The sequence below is a fragment of the Pelecanus crispus genome, chromosome 3 (assembly GCF_030463565.1).
Source record: "Pelecanus crispus isolate bPelCri1 chromosome 3, bPelCri1.pri, whole genome shotgun sequence".
In the NCBI taxonomy this organism is placed as follows: Eukaryota; Metazoa; Chordata; class Aves; order Pelecaniformes; family Pelecanidae; genus Pelecanus; species Pelecanus crispus.
In genome coordinates, this window is record NC_134645.1 from 7,406,552 (window position 1) to 7,430,219 (window position 23,668).

Here is a 23,668-nt window from a genome sequence, read left to right on the forward strand (position 1 = left end):
TTCAGTGTACATCCTATGTGCAGCTTTTAAATCAGTGCAGATTGCGTATTGGTTTATATTGTTATCACAAATTAGCGGTACAATATCAGTTTCTGTGATGCGGGGAACTCTGAACAGGAATCGTTTGCATTTCTATTTGAGCGTCCTGGAGACAAATATAATGAAATGAATAGCCTTTTAATTTAATTGGCTCCCAATGTGAGTCTGAGAATAGAAAGCACAATACATCGCGCAGTTACTGTAGAAACGGTTGAGGTCAAAAGCTCAGCATGCAGACCCTACATCAGTCACCACTGCTCTTGTGCAGTAATTTTTTTTAATTCTCACTGCATCTCCATCAGACACCAGGAAGCCAGATAATTCAGCATTAGTATTCCAAGTGGAAGTGCTGGGTCATTTGTCACTGGTCAGATCATGCTATGGAATCCATTTAAAAAAAGCTGCCAGAATGAAAAACTACATTGTATCAGTGCTCTCGTGTATCAGTCACAAGAATAAGATCAGGCCAAAAAAAAAAAAAAAAGAGAGGAAAAACCTCTGTTTCCTTCTCATAGAAGAAAAAAGAGAATAAGGCAAGAAAAAGTGGTACAAAATGGATAATAGTCTGCCAAGAAACCCTTTTTCAAAAACATCTTTCTATTACAGATTACAGACAGTTAAGATTTATGTGCTATTTAGTGGAGCCAGCCTTCCTGAATGCAATGAAAGCAAAAGGGGAGACAATATCATGCTAATATTCAAAACTCCTACACTCTTTTGACTGTAGAAATAGAGATATAGCTCTTGTAAAACTTTAGCTAGCCTAGGAGCTCATCAATGAACAGATAAACCCTTCCACACAGTGCTAAATGTAGAAAAGGGATTTCTCTACTATTTTTGGACTGGCTAGTGCAAGATCTGTGCTGCTGCTTCAGCTTGAATTCATTCATCTGTCTGCAGAAAAGTTCAGAACTCCTCATCTGTGTCTGATCCCATATGCTTATGCTGGTACAAATAACTGACACAAAGCACTTGCATATGTGGCAGACTCAACTGCACAAAGGGGATCACATAAACCTCCCATTTAATTTTTGGATTGTTGATTCTTAAAAGCACAGAAGTTCTTTTTAGGAGGTCTTGCATGAACAGTTGTTGACATTTTTAATATTTGCTATTACAACACTAAATTATTAGATCTAACTGTATTATTATTTGCTGAAGGAGATCAAGGAGGTGGTACTTCCCAGTTAAAAATATCCTAGTGGTCAGTGTTCTTTCCAAGGAGGTAGAGGACTTGGGTTCAGCTCACCTCCTGTCTAGAGGAAATTCAGTCCCTTGCCTTATGTCTGTGAGTCAGGTGCCCAGGCTGTGTGCAAGGTCTGGATCTGTCCTCCTCTTGTGCAAGCCCAGCTACTGTACAGAAAAGCCAGATACACTGGACCAAAAATAGGGCACAAGCTGGTGTGTGATTTTGTAACCTGGCAGCGAAGACACTCACTTGGGAAGGACAGGATCCATAAGCAGTCTGCTCATTTTGTCTGCATTGCTCGGCACTAGCAGGGAGGCAGTGCTGTGAGGAGAAGTTGAAAGCCAGGTTCCCCAGGTATAGATACAGTCGTCAGGCTGTTTGTAACAGGATGGTCTGCAAAGAGCAACGATGAGGCCTCCCCTGTAAAGGGAGAAAGGGGAGATGGTTGGAAGAAGCTTTATATAGTCAGGTCTGGTGCTGGAATGTCTCAGAAGCAGAAGTGTGCAGAAGAGCTTTACATAGTGCATGTTATTTAGGTTCCTGTGTGCAAATAATGGAGCAGCACTTTGAAACAGTTTGGGCATGGCACTGAGGTTTTTTTGTGGGCAAGGAAAACAGACCAGCAGCTTAAATCTCTCTTTTAAAACACACACACACACAGTTCCCATGTTGGCCCTATCAATCCTAGAGAGGACAATGGACTTTCAGATCACTTTGCACTCACAGCCTTAGTCCCTGCTCAGGAGATTGAAAAGCAGCATGTTGCAACCCAGGTACTCCTGATCACATTAAGTAGTGACACCTGAGAGCATAGCTGGGCTGCTCAGGGATGCTTTGTCTGAACTAAGATTTATACTGCGGTAAGCCATGTTAATGCTCCATGTAGTTTCTCACTGGGAACTAAGGGCAATGCAGTTTGATTTAGGTATAGAAGTATTTGAAGAGCATGCCTGCATTGAGGTAAACAAACCAGTGCTTGGGGGTTTTTTGGTGTTATCATGGGGAGGTTGTCCTGAGCAAATGTGCTGTTGTGGGTTTTCTGAAAGTTTGAGAGCTAATGCACCCAGACAAATCAGATGCATCGTACACATGTAGCCTACATTGTCCCCTGTGGAAACAAACTGCCTAATTGTGGTCAGGCTGCTGTGAACAGGTATCCATTAGGTGGACTCATGCAGGTTGACTCCTCTGTGTTGAATTTAAACCCTTAATTAGTTTGAATTGGTTTCTCTCAAGTACCCTCATGTAGACAACCCTCAAATCAAAGGGATTAGCCTCCAGTTTAACTCCACTGAAAAAGCTAATTGGGAAGAAAATGAAAGGAAAGCATGAAAAAGTGGATTTTTTTTTTTTTTTAAGGGGAAAGCTTCAATGCCCTGGTGAAAAAGAAATGTCATCTATGGTGAATTTGACACTGGTGGAGTGATGCTGTGCCTGCATGGTAACATTGCATAGTGTCACCTACCTTTCAAATGTTTTCTGTATCTGCTATGTTTCACCAAGTCCAAAAAAAGAAGTATTTGTCACTTTAAAGCACATTATCACTCCTGGCAAAATTGTGTATTTCTCCCTCTTTGGTAACTGATATTCCCCAGATGATGTTGGAACCGGAAGCAAAGATATCCCTTTTCTCAATATTCAGTTCTAACTATTGAGAAATTCTGATCTTCTGTTGAAGAAACCAAGCTTCACATAGGACTGTTACCCCTAACCCTGACTAGTCCCCTATTTCTAAGTTCTCTGCCTTTCAGAGGAAATCCTGGTGTAGTGACCTTTGAATATTTATCAAGTGGCATAAAGTAACTGAGTGCTGTAGCCTACCTGTAGAGAAATGCTCTCTGTAGAAGCAGATTTTATAATTATACAGAAAAGAGAAGTTGTTTTCCTGCAATGTAAAATGATTCACACCTGGCCTATTCTCACTCTGCAGTATGCTAAATAATGCATGCATTTTCTAAAGGATATTAAAACATGGCTGTAAAAAATGAAACTGAGAGAGGAGCTCATATAATGCACTAGATCAGGGGGAAAAAAATCAGTAAGAATAAATGGAGAAAATGGCTGTGTCAGCCCTCATGGAAATAACACATTTTCTTCATAATCTCCTGATAGATGGAACAGGCAGTTCCAAAGAGCAGCTGTCCTGATACTAGCTTGAAAAAGAAAGGAGGCTGAAAAACAGTACAGCCTGCTAGCTGTAATCTGCACACTACCTAAACACTAGAAGATCATTTACTATTGAGCATAAAACGCAGCAGTGTGTGTGTGTGTTAGGGTGGTGAAGCACTCAGCAAGGAGACTATAGGTGGCACCACCCGGGCCTGGCAGACTGCCAGTACTGCAAGGGTTAAGAGCAGAGTGGGGCATTGCTACCAGGACCTGCTGCAGACTAATGTATAATCAGCCCAGGTGCAAATCTTGCTTCACCACCACCTGACTGGTTGAAGAAGTCTTCCCCACCCCTTCCTTTAAGTTACGGTGGATTTTTGTCTTGTGCTTTAGACTCCTAAATCCAGTCAAACTCTGTTGGGAGGAAAAAACAAAAAACAAACCACGGGCAGAGAAATACCTTCTTCTTCAGAAACCGGCTTTAAACTGGAAGACAGCACAACTACTTTATTGAGGTAAGTCTCAAGGTACTGGGTGGTGTGGCAAGAATTATAGTGGGATCTCTTTCAGGCAGTGTGATGTGTACCTCCATAATCTTTGCTTTACATGTTGATATTTATTTTCACTTTTTCCTCTTCTTAGCATTCCTCTTGCTAAGTGCCTCATTCTCTCAGCTTATCAAACTGTGGTTTTTAGGATGCCTCTGCAGCTTCATGGGCCTTGGGGTAATTCACACCTCTCACTTCTCAGGGAGTAAGGAGGTTTCCCAGGGGTGCTCTTGTCTCTGCAGCAAGATTAATACAGGCTGACTGGTCTTGCTAGGAGGTGTTGTGATGGTAGTGCTTGATTGCTGAGGACTGGGTGGCAAGAGGAACAGCACAGGATTGTGATGGCTACGTGGAAGTGGGGTTGCAGCAGCAGAAGGTATGAGGAGTAGGGCTAAAGGGTAAGAAAGGCAGAGAATGCTTGCAAATAGGGCAATACATTGGTGGCTTTGTCAAGAGTAGCTCTTGGTAGGAGGTTGGATCAATGAATGTAGTCAATAGCTGCTATGCATCTTTTGTGAGCGATTCCTTCCAACTACTAGGTAGGTTTGTAGGCTACTGTTTCATGTTTTTAGGAAACTCAACTATCCTGACAAGAATGTCCATTTCATGGGGTATTTTTCTTGCCTGGAGCTGTAAAAAATAATCATAACAGCTCAGCTGGTAAGAGTCTCCAGTCATGCTCCATCTTGTAGCGGAAACACGAAAGGAGGGACTGTGAAAAGAGAAAGGGGCACCTCAGCCTCCAAACATGCCACCCTGAAACACTGAGGCTGCCTTTCACAATTCCATCATAATTATTTGCTAAAAAGGACAAATTCTGCATTCCTGTTTTTGGTACCGTTCCTGGGAACAGCTGCTGTTCTTCATTGAATGAATGCCTGCACTCAAATTTGCAAAGTAGCCCATGTCCTGTATGGCATATATGCATTCTGTAGATTTTATCCTGGAAGGGGGGTGAAAAATGTAACAGGTCTAGTGCATAATGTAATCAAAGATTTATAAGTAGCCATGCATTTTTAATGCATATAAAGTAATAAGAGCTGTACAGTAAAAGCACAAATGTGACATTAAATGGTTGCTCTTGCCAATTTTCCACAAGGTATTATCAAAGCACCATTTCAGCAGCGGGGTTGTAAGGCTGCATCCTCCAATAGGAAGACAATGATTTGATCAGGCTCCAGTTAAGGCCATGAGCATCCTGTGCTTGAGGGCCTGCTCAGCTTCTCTTGCATAACTTTAAAATGAAGCTCAGCTGGTCAGACCAAATGGCTAATCAAGAGATGTTTTGTAATGCATCCTTTTATTTTGTTCCCATAACTGACAACTTCAAAGCCAGTGTTTAAAATAAAAAAATAAAGGTGGTTGTGATCAAAGTGGAAAGGAAGCATTAGCATAGGATGGATCTGTAACCCTCTGGCCTGGTGTACTGCTTGGCAGAGGAGAAATCTTCTGCCCCTTCTCTTCATGTGTATCTTCCAGCGTATTGATCTTTTATCAATGTTTTCTTTTTCCTGAGCATCCCACTTTCTCCTTTTGTAGTTAGCTGCCAGAGAGATGTATTTACACATACTAGCTGCATCAGAATTTCCTAAGGTTAGGGGAACTGGCGCTACTGGGGAATTATTGAATTCAAGTTATTTGGTGATACTTCTTCCTGTTTCTGCAAGCCTTGCAGGACAGCTAAGGCATATATCATTTTATTTTCTGGAACATTTAGGTCACTGCTTTGCCTGCTAGCCTGGCAGTGGTTTATTTTCAAATTGTATATGAGCAAGTGTAAAGATCTGTGAGTATAATAAAATCAGTGTGAAAAGAGACTAAGGTTCATCACGGGATTTCTTGCAAGTTAATTGTTGGAAGCGTTGGCATACAATCTGGCTTGCTTATCAAATTGATTAAAACGGTTGGGGCAAGAGGCAGCATTGTATCTAAATTCGGTCAGATTTGTCTTAAGACACAGTTTGGTTTAGAAATATAACAAGAAAAAAATAAATGCAAACAGCTGGCATCTTGCCATTTTGTGACCTGCCTTAAATGGTCTGTTTGGAGAATCCTGTTGATGGGAAAGGTCTGGTACATGCTCTTTTGCTGAATGCTGCTTGATTCACCCCTTGTGGTCCCTCCTGTGGCCTAAACAAAGTTTTGATTCAGCAGTCCAGGCAATTTGGGGAACAAATATTGATTATTTGGTGCCCAAAACATGCCAGATATTTTTTTTTTTTTTTAGTTATGCACTGATTTCTACTATGCTATTCTTTGCCGTTATGTATTCAGTGATACGTGTTTTGGAATAGCTGCAGTATCAAAATAGTTAATTTTCTGCCACTCAGCACGTGTGCTGATATGCCCTCCAGCTTTTCCTCTTTGGAGCCCTGGCATCCTGCTTTGCTCACGTGTTTCCTGTGAGAGAACTAAGCCTGCCTGCATGGCCCTGGCTTGTTTCTAGTTGGCCTGAGAAGCTAATCTTCGCAATTATTGTCACCAATTCAAGCCCATCCAAGTAGCTGGCTTTGAGAATATTTGAAATACTGCTGCCACTGTTTCAGAGACCCAGATGTACTAGCTTGAAACATTTATGCTATTAAAAGAGCTGTGAGAAATTTTGAATGAAGCTCATGTTGACTTTGCAGCCAAGATTTCACCCTTTCATTATAAGTCTAGCTTTCAAACTTTTGATCAAACTATGGACTAACAGATTTATTTCCCGCAGCCCCCAAAATCTGATTTGCAAATATAATCCTCAACTTGAGGCTCGGACTGCAATTGCTGCTGATTGGAATAGTGCGAGGGAAATCGGGCTGTATAATTCTTTATTTGATATCATTAAATGAAATGTCAGCATTAGTTAAAATATCCACCAAATGCCACAGGTTTATACCTTAAGTGCATTATTCACTAATTGTTCATTGGTATTTCCCTGAGGGCGGAAAAGACTTTAGTCAGAGGGGAAGAAACAATGGTCTGATCAATCACAGACTCCTTGAATTGCAAATAAGAATCAGCAACCAGCTCAGTAAACGTGTTCCCACCAACCTCTGTAATGCTGGTCTGTTGAGCTTTCTGCGGCAGTCTAATGTCGTTCTCATATGATTCTTTACATAATGTACATGCTGAAATCTTTCTCGCTGTTTTTGGCTTTTTTTTTCTTTATACTGCCAGTAAGCAAATGTAAGAATGCGTGAAATTGAATGTTATTTGTCCACAGCAAAATGGTGCTTTTTGATTTGTGGAGGCTCTTGAAACAGAGATGCTCTACCTTCCTATCCACACAATGCCCATCATGTCAGAGCCAGGGTGACACGTCACTGACAGAAGTCATAAAGTCTCTATTGCGCCGGAGTTACAAGCAGTTATTGTCTTTTATATTATGTTAAGAAACTAGTAGTGGTCTAAGAAATGGTGCTAAGCTGCTGGTGAAGTCAAGTGCCTAGTGTTTTTACAGCTGTATCTTGTAAGAATGTGAATGTCCAGCTGAGTATTATCACCCCTCATCTGCAACTGGTGAGCACCAGTGCAGCTCAACTGGGACCTTAATGCTTTAGTGTCATTGAGGCTTCTGTGACACAGCTGTCATGGGAGCTGCCAGAAGGGACTGCCTTTGCTGCTGCAGAGAGATGCTGCTGGGAACATCTGCAGCTCCCCATGGTGTCCTCTTCCATTGCAGGGAAATCTCAGATGTTCCAGGCACAGAACAACAAATAATGCCTTGATCCTCCAGGGTTTTTGTTTTGCCATCTGAGAAATCATTTAACAAGTTGCTGCCATGCATTTGAGACAGAAGCATTCAGTGAGTTGTGTGAATGTTCCCCCCTTTGCCTCGCTCTCAAGATCAGATTGACACTGAATGCCTTCTTTGGAAATACGCTTCAGATAAACCAAAGCCATTGAAGTCCTACCTGCATTCCTGGTGGAAATGTAAAGGACTGGGAGAGATGCAAAGACAGACATCTTTTCCTCCGTGTGTAAGCTGAAAAACTTGATGTAATATTGTGTGAGCTACTGCTCCTGAGCAAGGCAAGCTTTGTTCAGTGGCACTTTTTAGCTAGAGATGTGCTGTTGATGGCTTTGATTCTGTTGAGATCTGGCTGTTGCAAAGGGCTAAAATGTTTTGTTACCCTGGTCTTGGATAAGGACATGTCTAAACAGAAAGCCATTTGGGACAGGACTGTTCCCTGTCCTTTATTTTTTGCTTAAAGTGTTTGGCAAAATTGGATTTTATTCTTGACTCAGCAATAGATAGAGAATATAATTGGATAGCAGCAAGCAAGCTGTATAAAGTGATTGTAGTTGCCTGGCTTTAAGACTGATTTCATACAGGTGTCTGTTATAATAATTTAGTTATGCTATGCTTCCTGATCAGATTTTCCTAGAGATCTCTGCTGTATGCAAACATAAAAGAACTTGGAAGCTGCTAAGCTTTCCAAAATGTTAATGTAAACATGTTACATATGTAGGACTAGCGAGCATTTTCTAGGCCAAATGCATATCAGAATGTGATTAACTGATTAATTAGCTAATAATCAATTGCTATTGGTCCTAGGCAAGCCTGTGCCATGTGGGTTTTGTTTGCAGGGATCATTTAGCGTGAATTTCTGCCCCCTGCAGTGGAGGTGTCTCCATCTGCACTGGTAGCTGGTGCTCTATTTTCAGAAGTGGGCAATAAGCATTTCCAAGGAACAATTTCCTTGACTGAATTTAGGCAATTACCATAGAAAAATACTTCATGATCTAGTAGCACCTGTCCCTAGATAAAGCAAATGCAGACTTCCAGTTCACGTGTCAAAATCTGCGTGGATGAATTCTGCCTATGGTGAGACTGCAAAAGTACAAGTAGTGGCAGAATGTACACATTGGTAATACGAACATTAGGAACACTTTTTCCTGCTTGGCCTGGATGAATCGTCTTCTGAGACTTAATTTTGACCTTTTGCCCAGTAGCGCAGGAGACTCTGCCCAGGGAAGGCTTCTGCAGCAGTCAGGTTGTCAAGGGATGTAGTTTTTAGATGGAAATAGCAACAATGCTGGTGCCAAGAGGCTTGTTTCAGGCTGGGTTAACTTGCTTTTTTCCCTAGTTAATTCATTGTCGAGACTAAAACTAATCCTATCTGGGATGGCTTTTGTGTAGTTTCAGGTCTGTCCCTCTTTTCTCTCTACAACTACCTGAAAGGAGGGTGTAGGGAGGTGAGTGTTGGTCTCTTCTCCCAAGGAACAAGCGATAGGACAAGAGGAAATGGGCTCAAGCTGCTCCAGGGGAGGTTTAGGTTGGATATTAGGAAAAATTTCTTCATGGAAAGGGTGGTCAAGCATTGGAACAGGCTGCCCAGAGAGGTGGTGGAGTCACCATCCCTGGAAGCGTTCAAAAAATGGGTAGACATGGCACTCTGGGACATGGTTTAGTCTAGTCTACCCTTGATTGGTTTAGTGTGGACTTGGTAGTGTAGGTTAATGGTCGGACTGGACGATCTTAAAGGTCTTTTCCAACCTAAACTATTCTATGATTCTCTTACCCATTTTGCTCAAATGTCAAACTGTGCAGCAGTTCTTTCTTGGCGGGGGAAAGGCAACTGGTCATGTTGTGTATAGCGATCACTCGACACGTAGCTCCTTGCCAAGTAACGTAATCAGTCATTGCAAGCAAAGCTGCATTGGTATGTACTCATTCATTCAGTTTGCTTCAGTGTTAGGTTGAAGAAAAGAAAGGGTAGTATGCTATTAGAGAAATCTTCTAAGCTGGCAATTAATAATGTTGCTCATACAGACTATCTTTTGTCTTAAACCTGCCACATTATGTGGATAGGCCCAAACTTTAATTTCAGTTTTACTTTAATGCTCCTTAACCTTCCTGTGAAAATACAGCTTTTAAAAGACCAAAATAAGAACATACTGAAAGAGGACTGAAACTTTCTCGTTAATATCCCATTTTGGTACAGTACAGTATGGTATTAATGTCATCTATGATCATGTACTGTTGTCAGGTCCCTGCCATATCTGGACATAACAGCATGACTTTTATAACCTTGTTACAAAAAGCAATTAGGGGCAACATCCAGCTCTGCAGTTACGTATCATGCGGAGATGTAAGGAGCTTCCAGCAGTGAATTTAATTAGCAGCAAACATAGAGTACTCGGTGACCTGCAGTGCGGATAACACAGTTCCCATCCAGCAATACTGGTCTCTTCCTGTAAAAGGGTACTTAAATTGCTCTGATGCTGGACCCATGTTTAACTGACAGGCTTCCAAGGGACTGTAGTTGGAAACTTCCAACCTGGAAGGCTGAATCAGGAAATGCAATGCCGGTAAATCCAATCTTGTATCAAGCAACAGCATGGGCAACTTTGCAATGCTGAGGAATAATCCAGGAGGAGCTATGTACTAATGCCAGGAGCTGCCGGATGTTTCTCAAGAATGTTTAGAACAGATTTTGGTAATCAAATCTGCACTGCACAGAGTAATAAAATGAGCTGATACTTCATACACGTTCATGCATAAGGGTAGGGAGAGTCATGACATACGGCTTTGTATGAAAGAGAGTCTTGAGGGCTTGTGTGTTGGCTGTGATGAAGGAATTCCTTATTTGACATTGAGGGGATATTAAAAATGAATTAAGCCAGACCTGGTTTTGTTAAGGTTTAGCAGTGCTAAATTCCAATCCTCTGAAGTGTCTGAGGTTACAGAAGAGAGCTTGTTAGTTAGCCTGCACCTCTCTCAAACCGAAAGAGCTGATAATTGAAGCCATGCTCAGTTGGGATGTAAATGAGGAGGAGGTGAGACATGCTTTTGCAGGGTGGGAAAACTGTGAGTATCAGTAATAGAGTGTTATAGTAGCTGGCCTTTACTACCAGACACAGAGCTGGTGCCGGTGCACTGCTTATAACATCCTGACCCAGCTGAGGTGGAGGAGCCCTGAGCTTTTCCCAGCTGAGTGTTCCCAGCCAGCACAAACTCCACTGAGAACATCTGGAGACACAGACCAGGCCAGGCGGCTGTCTGCTAACAGGTAGGGTCTTGGGACTTGTAGGTTGTGTATCTCTCCCCAGTGAATCCCTGCATGGCTCTGGGGATGCTTTGGAGAGCCTCGTGACGTCTCCACTGTAAAGCAGGCCTAATGGTGCTCACCCTGCTCTGCAAGAGGCTGGGCAGCCACACAAGAAAAAGCCTCTTTTGGTGTTTCTGTGGTCCTGTGGAAGAGCAATACCTATCATGAGAAGGGCGGCTCTCATTTTGCTGCTGGTTTTCTCTCCTCCTCCGTGCTGTATGTTTGTACTGAATGCCTGTTGGGTTTCACAGCATTGATGCAGTCAGGTTCTCTACCTGTTTAAAACTGCTTATATCCATTTCCCAACCTGACTATGCCTAATGCCTGACTTGGAGCCATTTCTGCTGTGATGATCCTGTTGAGATGCTTGCAGGGGGTTACTTGCAAGTAGTTAACTTTAACTTGAGTTTGACCTGGAATAAGAGCAGAGATTTTTAGGATTGTTCTTGAGTCTAGCATAAAAATCTTCAAGCAATAGGAGCAGAAGGCGCTAGAACCGAGCTATATGTGGACAGAAACAAAAGGAACAAGATTTCAAATACTTTATTATTTAATTATTATTTAATACATCAATTGTTAATAAGTGGATTTCCAAAGTCTCATCTAAGCTGACTTTCATCAGAATAACTGCCTGTCAGAAATGTAATTCAGCTCACTCACATCAGGTTGTTAGACTTTCTGAGGCTTGGATCTCTCCAGCAGCCTCAGAACCAAGAAGCTACATTTGAGGCCATGGCCTGTTTTAGAGCACTTCACATCTATCAGTTCACCGCCACCCTTTTTGCACTACCTCAGGAAAACAGAGCAATTAAAACCTTCTCGGTGTAATTTTTAGCTGTGCGCTGCAGCCAGGAAGTGAAAGGTATGAGACAGCCTCACGGGCTGCTCGCAGGTCCAAACTTTAAGCTTGGGAACTATCTATAGGTAAATATAAGGAGAAGGATACTAGTGGAGCTATGCAAGATTTCTCTTCAGGTCTCTGCCCTGATTGCAGGTTCGTTCTGTGGTGCTGAGTGAGCAACTTCATTTCTTTGGCTTCATATCCATCTGCAAAGGGACAGTTGCAGGCCTTCATCTGCTTAGTGTGGCTAGGGTGAATATTGCCATTTTTAAGCTTGCTCTGTGCTCTGACCCGCCCCTGGGGAGGATGTGTGGGTGCCTGACAGAGGAGGAGTGGGCAGTGAAGCATTTCTTGTTTGGTTTTAGTAGCACTTGGCTGGACTCATCTGTCTCCCAGTGGCAGGAAGTGTTTGCAAATATGTATGTGTGTGAGTGCTGGGATAAGGTGTGCCCTGCACCATATGGTATGTGCAGATGTATGTTGGCAGGTGTGAACTGCGTAACTATATTTGTGTGCACTGAGGATGGTTTTGGAAGAAGAAAGACGCTGCTGAGAGCTCTGGCTAGGTACTCACTTTTCTTGTAATATATTACTTTAATTTAAATTCACTTTACAGCCAGTGCACATGAGAATTATTTTGAAGGTTTAATTTGCTAGCTGCTGAAAGCAATAAGGTGGCTATCAACAGAGAAGAAATAGCTTGGCTGTTTGTTAATGCTCTTGGGCTGTACTGTAAGTACTCCAGGCAGCTGTAATGGTAGAGAAGCAAATAAAGCATTGATGCTTTTGGAATCGTTTGTTTTATTGTATCAATAGTTTTCTGTTTCTAGATATTTACACGTAAAGTATTTTCTGGGGCAGATAGCTGGGGGAATCTCTGTGGATTCTCAAAAACATTCAGATGGAAAAGCTGTTAAACCATCTAGAAAACATAACGTTTGGTCTCTTGTTAGTGGCAAAAACTTCATTACATTTATTATGTTTGGATTGGTGCTAATTTTCTGGCCATTTTGGTCAGCAGAAACTACTGAATTGCCTATATTTGTACTGGGAATTTAATTTCTTAGGATGGTGAGATTTGATTTTATCTGCTATAAGCAACCATCTGGAGTAAGTTTATTTGTGTTACGTGGCTTGCATGTATTTATATTTCAGACTGAGATCCCTTAAATTGAATTGTCTGAATTTTTACATATCATATAAATGACATTTGCTTGCAACACAGTGGAGTGATTACAGTGAATACTAAAATGGCAACATTCTGCAGTAAAAAAAATTACAATGTAAAATGAACATTCATTTACAACAGAGTGTAAATTTATACTATTTAATTACATGCATTCACTGTTCAGTGAAATACTTCTTCTGCCTATTGAAATACAATTACAAAGCACTGAAACTTATAATATTTAACAGAGACATTCTGTTACAGAGTAAAAATTGTGTCATGTTTGTTAAAATTATATTTGATAGAGTGAAATAAACATGGTCTGTGCATATGTTTATTCCTCTATATGGATAAAATTAAAAAATGATGTCATGACATCAATCTGCTGTAGACCAGAAGTCCTATACCTGGGCTTCTATTCAGTGTCAGTCATGTTCCACCATGCAGCAGTACATCATGAACTGTTTCCTTGTGGTAAAGAAGGTGCCTTCCTCGGGAGGGGTATGAGGGGATGTGGCTTGTCAGGGACCATGACTGGGTATAGAAATTTCTGGAACAGGTCTCACGTGACAGATGAACAAATGCTTTTAGCTGGTAGGTTAACCTGCCTACCCATCTGCATGAGGCTGGTGGGGCCAGGAGACACTGATGCATCTCTTACAAGGAGAAAGAGAGCTTGACCAAGAGGTTGGTTTACAAGGAAAGTGCCCCCATGTGAACGATTATGTACAAGTTGTCTCGAAGTGGTAACAGAGATCTCTGGATAGACATTAATTTGCCGCTATCAGAACAGAATATATTTGTGGTACTTGGCAATAAAACCCTATTGCCCACATGCTGGACTTGCTTCAGGGGGGGACTCTTCCAGCTCTTGCAGAAATGGCTGCAGCAAGGAACGGTTGCGGTGGCTTTGTAGCTTGGGGCTATGTTATTCACACAGGTGCTGGAGATGATTGAAGCCTAAAAGAAACATGTGTTTGTTCCAAGCCCAGTACTGCTCATTGCCATGAGAGAAGGCTAATGGCACAAATGTATTTGTTCTCCTGTAACTGCTGTCTGTAGACATATACTGATGAAATGTATATATTTTTAGACAGAAATGTTTTTAATAGTATGTGCCTGGTACTTGTATTGATTCATTAGGCCGTAATTGTGGTAGCAAAGTGCAGGGCTTCATTAGGCCATAACTGTGCTAGTTTCTGGCTAGGCCTTTTTGGGGTTGTTCTGGACAGCCATCAGCCATGCTATCGAAAGTAATTTTTCATTCGATTGCATGCAGCCTTCCTTTGGCAGTCCTCAGCTGTCCTGTAAAGCTTAGGGAAAAACCTCCTGGAGGGAGCCCCAGCCGTCAGGCTGCACTGGCACCGCAGCTCCAACACCCATCCCTTACTGGGGCTGGCACTGAAGCTTCCTGGTGTGATCTGCCTCATGTGGGGGCTTCCTGAGGGAGGCACAAATTACTGCAATCCTCAGGCTACTCTGACTGATTGCAAAACCTGCTCATTGCACCTCAGGCTCTGGAGAGCACCAGAAGGGTGATTTAAGATCCGTATCAGCAGGTGGTGGTAGGTGGACATTCATTCATGGTGTTGGGGCAAAAGTCTGCATGCACTGGAATTGCTGGTGCTAAATTAATACATTTATTGGCTGATACCAGTGCGGCGATCCTTACCTTTCCACAGACCCGAAAGAACAGGCAGGTTCTCACTCCAAGAAAAAAGATTAAACACCCCAAATTATGGTGCTGATCATCAAATAGCACAAGATGCCTTTTAGCAGTGTAGATTCTGACCTGCTTTCTTTTTGTAGCTGTTGTTAAATTGCTGGCTGAAGATAACCACTTACCATGGTTTACATGCCTGTTTCCATTCCATAAATGTAAGGAGACTTGACTCTCTTGGGCTAATAACTGATCTGTCCATTTTTGTCTTCATCTTGGCTGAGAAAGTTGTTACATAAAATAAATGCAGTAAAGATGAAGCTAGCCATTCCCTCTCTCCTTTTCAAAGGCCAGCAGCTCATTATGTTGCCGAATAAAATGTTAAGACTTGATATTCTGAAATAACAAAATCTGATTTCCAGTTGCCCTTTTTATTTCAAAAGAGGAAAACTTGCTATTTATTCCAACCAAAATGTTGGTTCAAATTGAATGGGCATGAGGTTCAAGAAGTTGTGTGGGTTGACTTGTGGATTTGCTCCTACTGACTTTCTCCAAGCTGCCTGTACATTGCATAGAGCCGCTTGCCAAGGCTCCCCTGTGTAGTCTTTAGGCCCAGAGGCACAAAGGTACTTGCTCTCTGCTTTCAGTTAATTTTCGATTTCACCTCAGTCCCCAACTTTTTTTCCTGAGTGACTCTGGCATATATATTTATTATATATTCTCAATAATGCTGGTCTTAAGGCTCAGTGACTTCCTTGGCTGTCTCCTTGTATAGAACATGAGCAATGTGTAACAAGGGAGAAGTGGAGGACTCTGAGGAGGCAATGGGGATGGAGGTGATAAATGGGAAGGGAAGAGTCTGGGGGAATACAACAGAAAGTGGATGAGCGAAGGAGCTGTGCCCAAGGGGGAGGATGGGCTGGGAGGAGGGCACAGGGTGCTGAAGGAGGGCAAGAGACCCTGAGAGGGCATGTGGCATCCAGGGAATCGAGAGCTGGAAGGAAGGGGGGTGGGGGAGAACCCTAAAACAAAGCTAAATTTTGAAGAAAGGCAAATTTATGAGGAAAGTAGGAAGAAGGGAGGAAGAGAAAATGATGCAGAGTCTGTGCATGGATATGGCATTTCCAGCCTGAATGTCTGCAGTTGGCAAAGGGAAGGTTGCAGGAGGAGGGCAGGGGCATGATGAAATCTGCTTGCAGGGCAATGGGAGAAGAGCAGCACCATTGCAGAGCCCCTCTCTGCTTACCCTCTCTGGCTCTGCCGTCCCCCTCCCTGCCCCCACCCTGCCTTGCAGCTAAATTTATTCTGCTCCTAGTACTGTTCTGTGCTGAACAAACCAGCACTGTACAAATTAAGAGGACAAGATGTTCAGAAGTGGCAAATTCACACTTTTTTTTTTTTGTTGTTTTCCTAGCACATAAAAGCGAATTTAGATTGGTGGTGGGGAGGGCAACCAAACTTGGGGGGGGTGGGGGAAACTGCACAGAAAAGCATTTCAGTACTCGGAGCTGAGTGCAACATATCAAAGCAGCTTATAAATGAACCTTTGAATTAACAAGGTGGGTTGCAGCAGCACTGATGCTAATAATAAATGACAGTTTCTTCCCATAGAGACTTGAGAAAAACCACACATTGTCTTGAGACGGGTCCCTTTTTTCTTGAGATTACTATTTCTGCAAATGTAGAACAAAATTTCCTAGCGATATTTGACCACTGTTTCCTCAGTTTCTCTGGGTAAGATGGCATTTAGCATCCTCTGTATCCCCGTTGTCTTGGCTCTCTGTTGAAATGGGTTTTCTGGCATGGGGTGCAATAGCCACTGAACAGAAGCAAAGCAGAAGATCAGCCTGGGAAAGCTGACAGCAGCTCAGGGCTTGGTGGTTGCTTTTCAAAGCAGGGACCTGCTCAGTGCAGCCAGGAGCTGGGTCTCATTTGTGAGCAATTCTGTGGAAATGAAGAACAGAAAAAAATCTGTTCTTTAACCTAAGCTCTCCCCAAAGAAATGCCAAGGAGAATACATCTGGCTGTCTTCTGCGAGGCACTCACAAGGCCCAGATTTTTAAAGTTATGCAAGAGCCCAAAGGTACAGATTGGAAAATCCCCTCTAGGCTGAAAGTACCTAGTTTCCTAATTTCTCAAGCCAGAGGGACTTCTGCAGCTAACTGCTGCTGTAAATTTGGACTTGGAGATCAGACTGCTGCAGCTGTGCCGCAGCTGTGCCATAGCTGTGGAGGGGGTCTGCTACCCCCTTCCCTTCTCTGTGGCTCAGTAACGATTACATTTTTTAGTGCAATGGTTAACAATTCAACCAGAGAGAAAAGAAGCTTAAGTATGCTACTGCCAATTGCTAGGTTTAATAAAAAATTTCTTTTGACCTTATTTTTCCAAGAAAGGTGGCTTTTCAGAGGAAATCGTTCAGAGTTCTTTTAAGGGGGAAGAGAGAAGGAGAAACCTAAACCTATTTACCGTGTCAAATCCAGCAAGGTTCGCTGAAGAAGGGAAAAAGTTTTGAAACCTCAGAGTTTCACATTAAGACTTAAAATTCAATTTTGTTTAAACTGGAAGCACTACCTTTTTTTTCCCCCATTCCAAACACACACAAGAGTTGACCTTGCACTGCCAGATGTTGTTCTCTTGATTTTCTCAGCCATCTCCAGTGATGACCTCCCTTTTATCAAAAAGGAGCTAAGAAGAAAGAGCACCTGTTAGAAACCTGGAATTAGAATTTAAAGTCCCCCCTCCTTCAGTTTTTCCTTCCAAGTGCTAGAGTTGCTCCAAGGGAAGTGGTGTGCATTGTTGATATTCTCCCCATGATGAACAAAATCTCTCTTGTCAGTGTGGTAAGTACAGAGATGCAATACGTTGTCATAAATCCAGCCCAAGACTCCCTTGCAAAATAATTACACTTCAAGGAAATTTTAATCTCATGTTAATGAGACCCCCTACAATCTTTGTGCTCTCAGTCATATTAGAAACTGATTTATAATTAATGACAACTGCAAAGCCACTACCTTTGCATGAGAGAGGTCTTTAGCTATCTCCTCAGAAGGGTTTGAAAAAAATGAAAAATATGAGAGAAAGTTTTAATGACTGCTTTGCCATATTAGTAATAATAAGTGGCTCTCACTGTAAAAACCTGGAAGCATAGAATACATGAGCAAGAAAATAATCTTTGTACATAGAGCATTCAAATTACAGTAGAAAAGATCTTATTCGTGTAAAACCAAGAGTGTATTCCAGGTGGCATAATATTTAATAACTGTATTTTGCCTTTAAAGAGGTACTGAAGTTAATACTTTGACCAGGATTTGACAGTTTACAGAGTTCATATTCAAGATAGGGATGTTTGCTAGATGGATGTTACGAAGCTTGTTAGGTATAGGTTAGTTTAACATAGAAATTTTTTGTTGTTTTTCTTGTTGCCTTCTGCTCTTTTTTTTTTTTTTCCCCCCCTCCAAGATTTACCAAATAAATGGGTCCCTAATGTATCTACATTCTTCAACAGCATTAAAAAAATCTGGGTCTGATTAATTAAAATCTCATTATCCATCATAATTGCAGTAGGTATGCAAAAATGTAAGATTTATTATTCAAGGAATTAATGCATTTCTAGAACTCTTTGGGGTTCATATGAGAGTTGGAAATGAGCACTGTATAATAATTTGTTTCAGGAGAGCTAATTAAGTCAGTTCATTTATTCAGTTATCTAAGCCTGGTCTAATCCCATATACCACTAAAACCTTGTGATGCTCCCAACTTCATTACTGATTTGAATTAATATGAGGACAAAACTAGAAAATGTTTCTTCCATTTAGTAATGGAAGGTGCCAGGCCTGAGCCCCACAGGCTAAATCTGTAGCCTGCTGAAATGCCCTTTTCTTCCACCCAAAGGTCTGGACTCCTTTTAATAGGAAAGTACCTTTGGTCCTGCTGGAGTCTCTTCAGATAAACACAGCTAAAGCTACCTATATTGCAGCTTGCCTTCGAACCCCAAGGGGTCTGGGAGGCAAGAAAGGGGTTCGCAAGCAAGCTGTGATCACAACTGTTGTTACAGTTGGCATTTACTTTGCACAAAGGGTTTGTGTTATGGGAAAAGAAAAGGATGGTCCTTGTGGTCATCTTTATCCCTTTCTGCTTCTCTGCCTCATGCCAAACACTGGTCAGTACACACAAATAAGAGGAGAGTCCACTTGTCAATAAACAAAGGGTATTTGTTTAAGATGAGGATTAATTTTGAGTCCATCTGACAGTTCTCTGTTTGAGGATGCTTACTGCAAGGGTGGGGAGAAGGCTATGAGATATGTCATCTGCTGTCTCTTGTTGAAAAGGCTATTGGTTACTTTTAAAACATAAAGCCAAACTACTTTTAAAAAAAACAGTGAAACAAATGATTTTGATTGTGTCACTCTAATTTTGGGGACTCCTGCTTTGCAAATATCATGAGATAATACCCTAGTAAAGATGAGAAGGCTACTACTTAGTGTTTGCAAGACAAAACCAATGTTGTCCACCTAACTCTGGATGCCAAAATGTAATTTGGAAACAGGCTAAAAGGAACCGTGGGCCACAATCTCATGCAGTGAGTGCAGTGGCTGGATTTTTTGTTTTTCTTTTTGAGGTCTGTTGTTTTGCAATATTGGCTTATTAGATTTGAGAATTAGGTACAACATACCTGAGTTTTTATTCCTTTCGTTATGGTCCTACTCTACTTCCCCCAAAGAATTCTACTCCAATATAGGCAGTTGAATAAGGGCTACATTCTCCTAGCCTGGCAGTGCCACCAACCTTCCCAGAAGACATAGGTGCCTAAAAACTTGTTTAACTGCCCATTTGGAAACGGAGCTCTGCAGAGCTCCAGGAAACCAGCCTTGGTATGTACAGTTTGCAGTTGACACAGGTATCCGGATTGAATGTGTATGGGGAAAGCTCTGGAGACTTAAGACCTCATGTAAACTGGCCATACTAGGCATCCATTTGATTTCTTTTCATAAGACCATGTTGTAAAACTAGTACTGAGGTCTGAACCTTTTTGAGTATGTTCTATGCTGTTTCTTAAGGAAATCAAAGGGAAAAACAAATAGCGGTTCTGGAGAATGAGCGTGAATATATTGCATTAGGTGAAAGAGATCTACAGGAAACTTCTGTTTTGCCAAGGAGGACTGAAAAAGTATTTCAGTCCTTGCATTGCAGTACTAAGGGAATTATTTATTAGCCAGCTAATATAATAAAGCAGTGGGTGTTCTGAGTAAACTGACTTACAGTTTGCTGTTTTGCATGTGAGTCTGCAGACCTCCTTTCTGGTGAACTGAAGGAATAGCCTCATTAGATAGATGAAGTGATGATGGCCTTTTAAAATTCTTAGCATTTTTTTGGCTGTGTACAACTTCTTCATAAATTCTGCATCCAGTTCATTCTTTGCAGCCCTGGATGCTATAGCTTTAGGTTAACTAGGGTTTGGATTTTCTCTTCCATTTTGTAAAGAATCTCCATTATTAGATGCTGACACCAGTTGATTATCCTGCTTTATTGCACCTTCTAAGAATACATAACCAATTAAACCCCTCTGCCTTCCTAAGGGTGAACAAGCCATGTAGACTCCTAATAGTCCCACCACAGCATGTTGTTCCTTTGTTACTAAGGCAGCAATTAACAAGTTTTTAATGGAACAAAAGCTCCCAGAGACAAGCACAGCATGATAATAGGAAGGTGTCTACTTTTTTTCTTCTCAACTTGGTAAGATCTTGTATTACCCTTCCTCCCTTCCTCCCCCTTGGGTTGAACAGCCCCGTCAAGGTGCTCAGTGTGGGATTTTTATTCCTTCACTATCTGCCGCAGTGCATCTAAAAATAATGATATTTACACATGTTCAATTATTAAAGGGTTCTAAAACATAAATCTGAACTGCAGTCCTGTTATAAGTCAGTAAAGGGTAAAAATTATCTTTTCTTTTCTTACCAAGATGATCTCAGTGGTGCCATTGAATTCTGCACTGTCAGGTTTTGCTGATGGAGTAATTGTTTTTTAAAGCGATTCTTTCAGTTTTTAATGTCATGTTTATGCAAATTAAAACACAGCAAGAGAAAGGGAGGCCACGAAGGAGACTTGCCATTTTTCCAAAAATAATCTGTATGATTATTTTTTTTTTAAATAAAAGTCTCAGTTGGGAAATAATTGCCTCTGTGCATGAGATAATAATAACTAAGTAATTTGCTATTGTTTTTCATCAAGAGAGTTGGTTTTTGGTTGAGCTATTTAAAAATCTAAAAAGGTGTCTCCTGAAATTCTGGCTATTTTCAAAGTAAATTATATGTTCTTAGATATGTTATGGAATGCAGAACACATCTTTTTCCCCAGAGAACTTCAGCCTGTCTGGGCTTAATTTTGTGCTTTGGTGCATGCTAGGTATTTTTAGATCTGCAAGAAGCAGGAGTGTCACATCTGCATTACTAGGGAGCCCTAGTGTCCCGGTCTGTTCTTGAATGCTCCTTCTGCATGGAGAAAGAATGGGCTGGCCTGGTGGGTGGCTGGCTGGGAGAAAGGCTGGTATAGGGGTCACTTCTCCAAAGTGATGGAGGAGCCCTGGGGTAGGTCACCAAACTCCTTTGTTTACTCTGTGAAAGATAGTACTGTTGTCCTTTGTATGTATGTCTGTCTTGAAAATGAAAACTTACGAAGGTTGGATCTGTCTCCCACCGAGTGGCTGGACAGTGTCTGCCTTGGTCTCAGGAGGCAGGAGTAAGAAGGAAGAGAGCTTGCCAGTCTGGAGCAAATGGACATATTTATGGTCAGTAACTTTCTCAGTTGAAAGTAATGTTTCTATCTAGGAAAGTGTTGTGTTTTAATTTTTAAGGATGTCACGGGAGATGCATGTGGGCGTTTGTGGTATAGCCCATAATCTGCGTCCTTCAGAAAAGCCTGTAACTGTGAGAGACCTGCACTAAAACTGGAAACCACGTCAAATGTGACTAATTTCAGGCTTTGCTGTGAACTTGCAACGTGTTGGGAAGCTGTGAAGAGAATCTGTCCTGAGCTTTGAGGAGAGATTTCAAATTAAAGGTTTCAATGAACATGTGCTTAATTCATGTATCTCCACTTATACCTGGATCTGAAAAGGTTCTGCTTTCATTGTTTCTGGTTTATTTCTCAAAGAAGTCCTGTAGGGAGCTGGTGCAGTTCCTCAGTATCAGTGTACCCATAGTTTCTTTTCCTTTTTTAAAATATTTTAGGCTAGAAAATAGTAATTGACTCTAAAGAATATGGCAAAAATTTTGGTCTGCAAACTTTGGTGAAATTTAGATTTACTACAGAAGCTTGTGACTTGAATCCTGTTTCTTACAGTTCATTAAAAATGTAATGGGTGAGCTGGTATCTGTCAATGCAGTTAGTCCAGGCTGGGGGAAAAACAGATAGTCATTTCTTCTGGATAATAATGTTGTCTGCGTTGGACTCTTGTCTTCATAAGCAAGTGCTTTTATCAGTATGTAGGAAAAAAGGGTCTTGCACTTCAATGCTGTCATTTTAGAGTGATGCCTGAAATGGTTTTGCAGTTATGTAGCTGTGGCAAACAAAATAGTAGTACACTGAGAGACTAGAATAAAACATAAGGTATAATCACACCTTTGTAAAATAACTGAAGATACGTCTTCATTGGGAACTCAAGCTGTATTATCTCCAAAATAGTACTACAGAATGAGAGAGGATCTGAAGATGTGAATTTTAAATGGAAATTTTCTGCTTGTCTTAAGCCTTAGTGAATGGAAACTCAATTTTAAGCAGGAGATGTATCAGAGGGTGTGTGTAGAAATATGAGTGACAGAGAAGGTGCAATTCTGCCTGCCCTTGCTCATGAGGTATTAAGAGGGAGTCAATTATACTGGAGGACAACAAATTAAAATTGAGAGGAACTGTCTGCACCATTAACCAGTGTGACTGTCCAGCACTGTGTATGCAAGTCTAAAGAAACTCTGAAGAGGAAAAACCTTTTATGCGGGTGAGCAGTTTTATCTAGCAGTATCAGTCTCTGGTTCCATAGGACTAGGTATGGTGAATCAAGCACTCAGTGACAAGGTACAGGAGAAAACAACTGTATAAACTGATTATTTTGTGACTTTGCATACCCATGTTTCTCACCCCTAGGAACTCTGCCTCCCTGCAGTAATCGAGTCTTCTTGTTCCTGCATTGGTTTGCAGCATAAAGTGGCAGTATAACTTCAGACTGTCATGTTGATGGGGCAGCAAGAGCCTGTGATCAGGCTAGCCTTCCCCTAAAGCTTGTGTGGGATGTATGGAAGTCAAGCAAGCTGACCTGCCATGAAACATGCACACAAATGCATGCTCTGCAGCTTAAAATGTCTCCTTGAGCATCCCCTGTCATGGTTTTTTCCCTAGTGTCCTGTGCAAGGAGAATTGAATTGGGTCCCATATTCACGAAAACCAGCAGACCTTTGCTCCTGTATAGTGCGCTGGCCCACTGAGTGCATGCAGGTGGGAGGTGTGAGCCCACGGGTAATTTGTATCAGATGTTTCCCGTGCAGTAACAGTATTTGAGGTCATTTCAATAACTTGATACACCTGTGCTTTTCTTAATAGGCTGTGAAACCATTTCAAACTGTCCAAATCTCCCTGTGTACAATGGGATACACAAAATCATAGTAATGCCATTTCTGAGAGGAACAAACTGCTGTCAGATTCCCCTCCATATCCTCAAAGAGTGAGTGTACAATTGCAAATCCATTGAACTGCACTCCATTATCTCTTATTAATGGGAAATTGTCCATAAATTGCTGAGGCGTGACTGGTTTCTTTTCCCCAACACAGCTGCAGTCTCTTTATCCTGTGATATTCCAGCCTCTCAAAAATAAAAAGAGAAAGTGGAGTGCGGGGGTGGGAGGGATGGGAGGAGGGGGGCTTGAAACCACTCACAGCAGCATCTTCCAGCAGCCCCTGGCAAGAGGAGGTTCCTCCCTGCTGCCAGGCTGGCCCAGCATGGGACCATGGCTGGGACTGGCTTCCCAGCAAAGGGGTGGTAGAGGGAGAAGAGCAACTAGCAGGGATATACAAAAGTAGGAGCAGGAAAA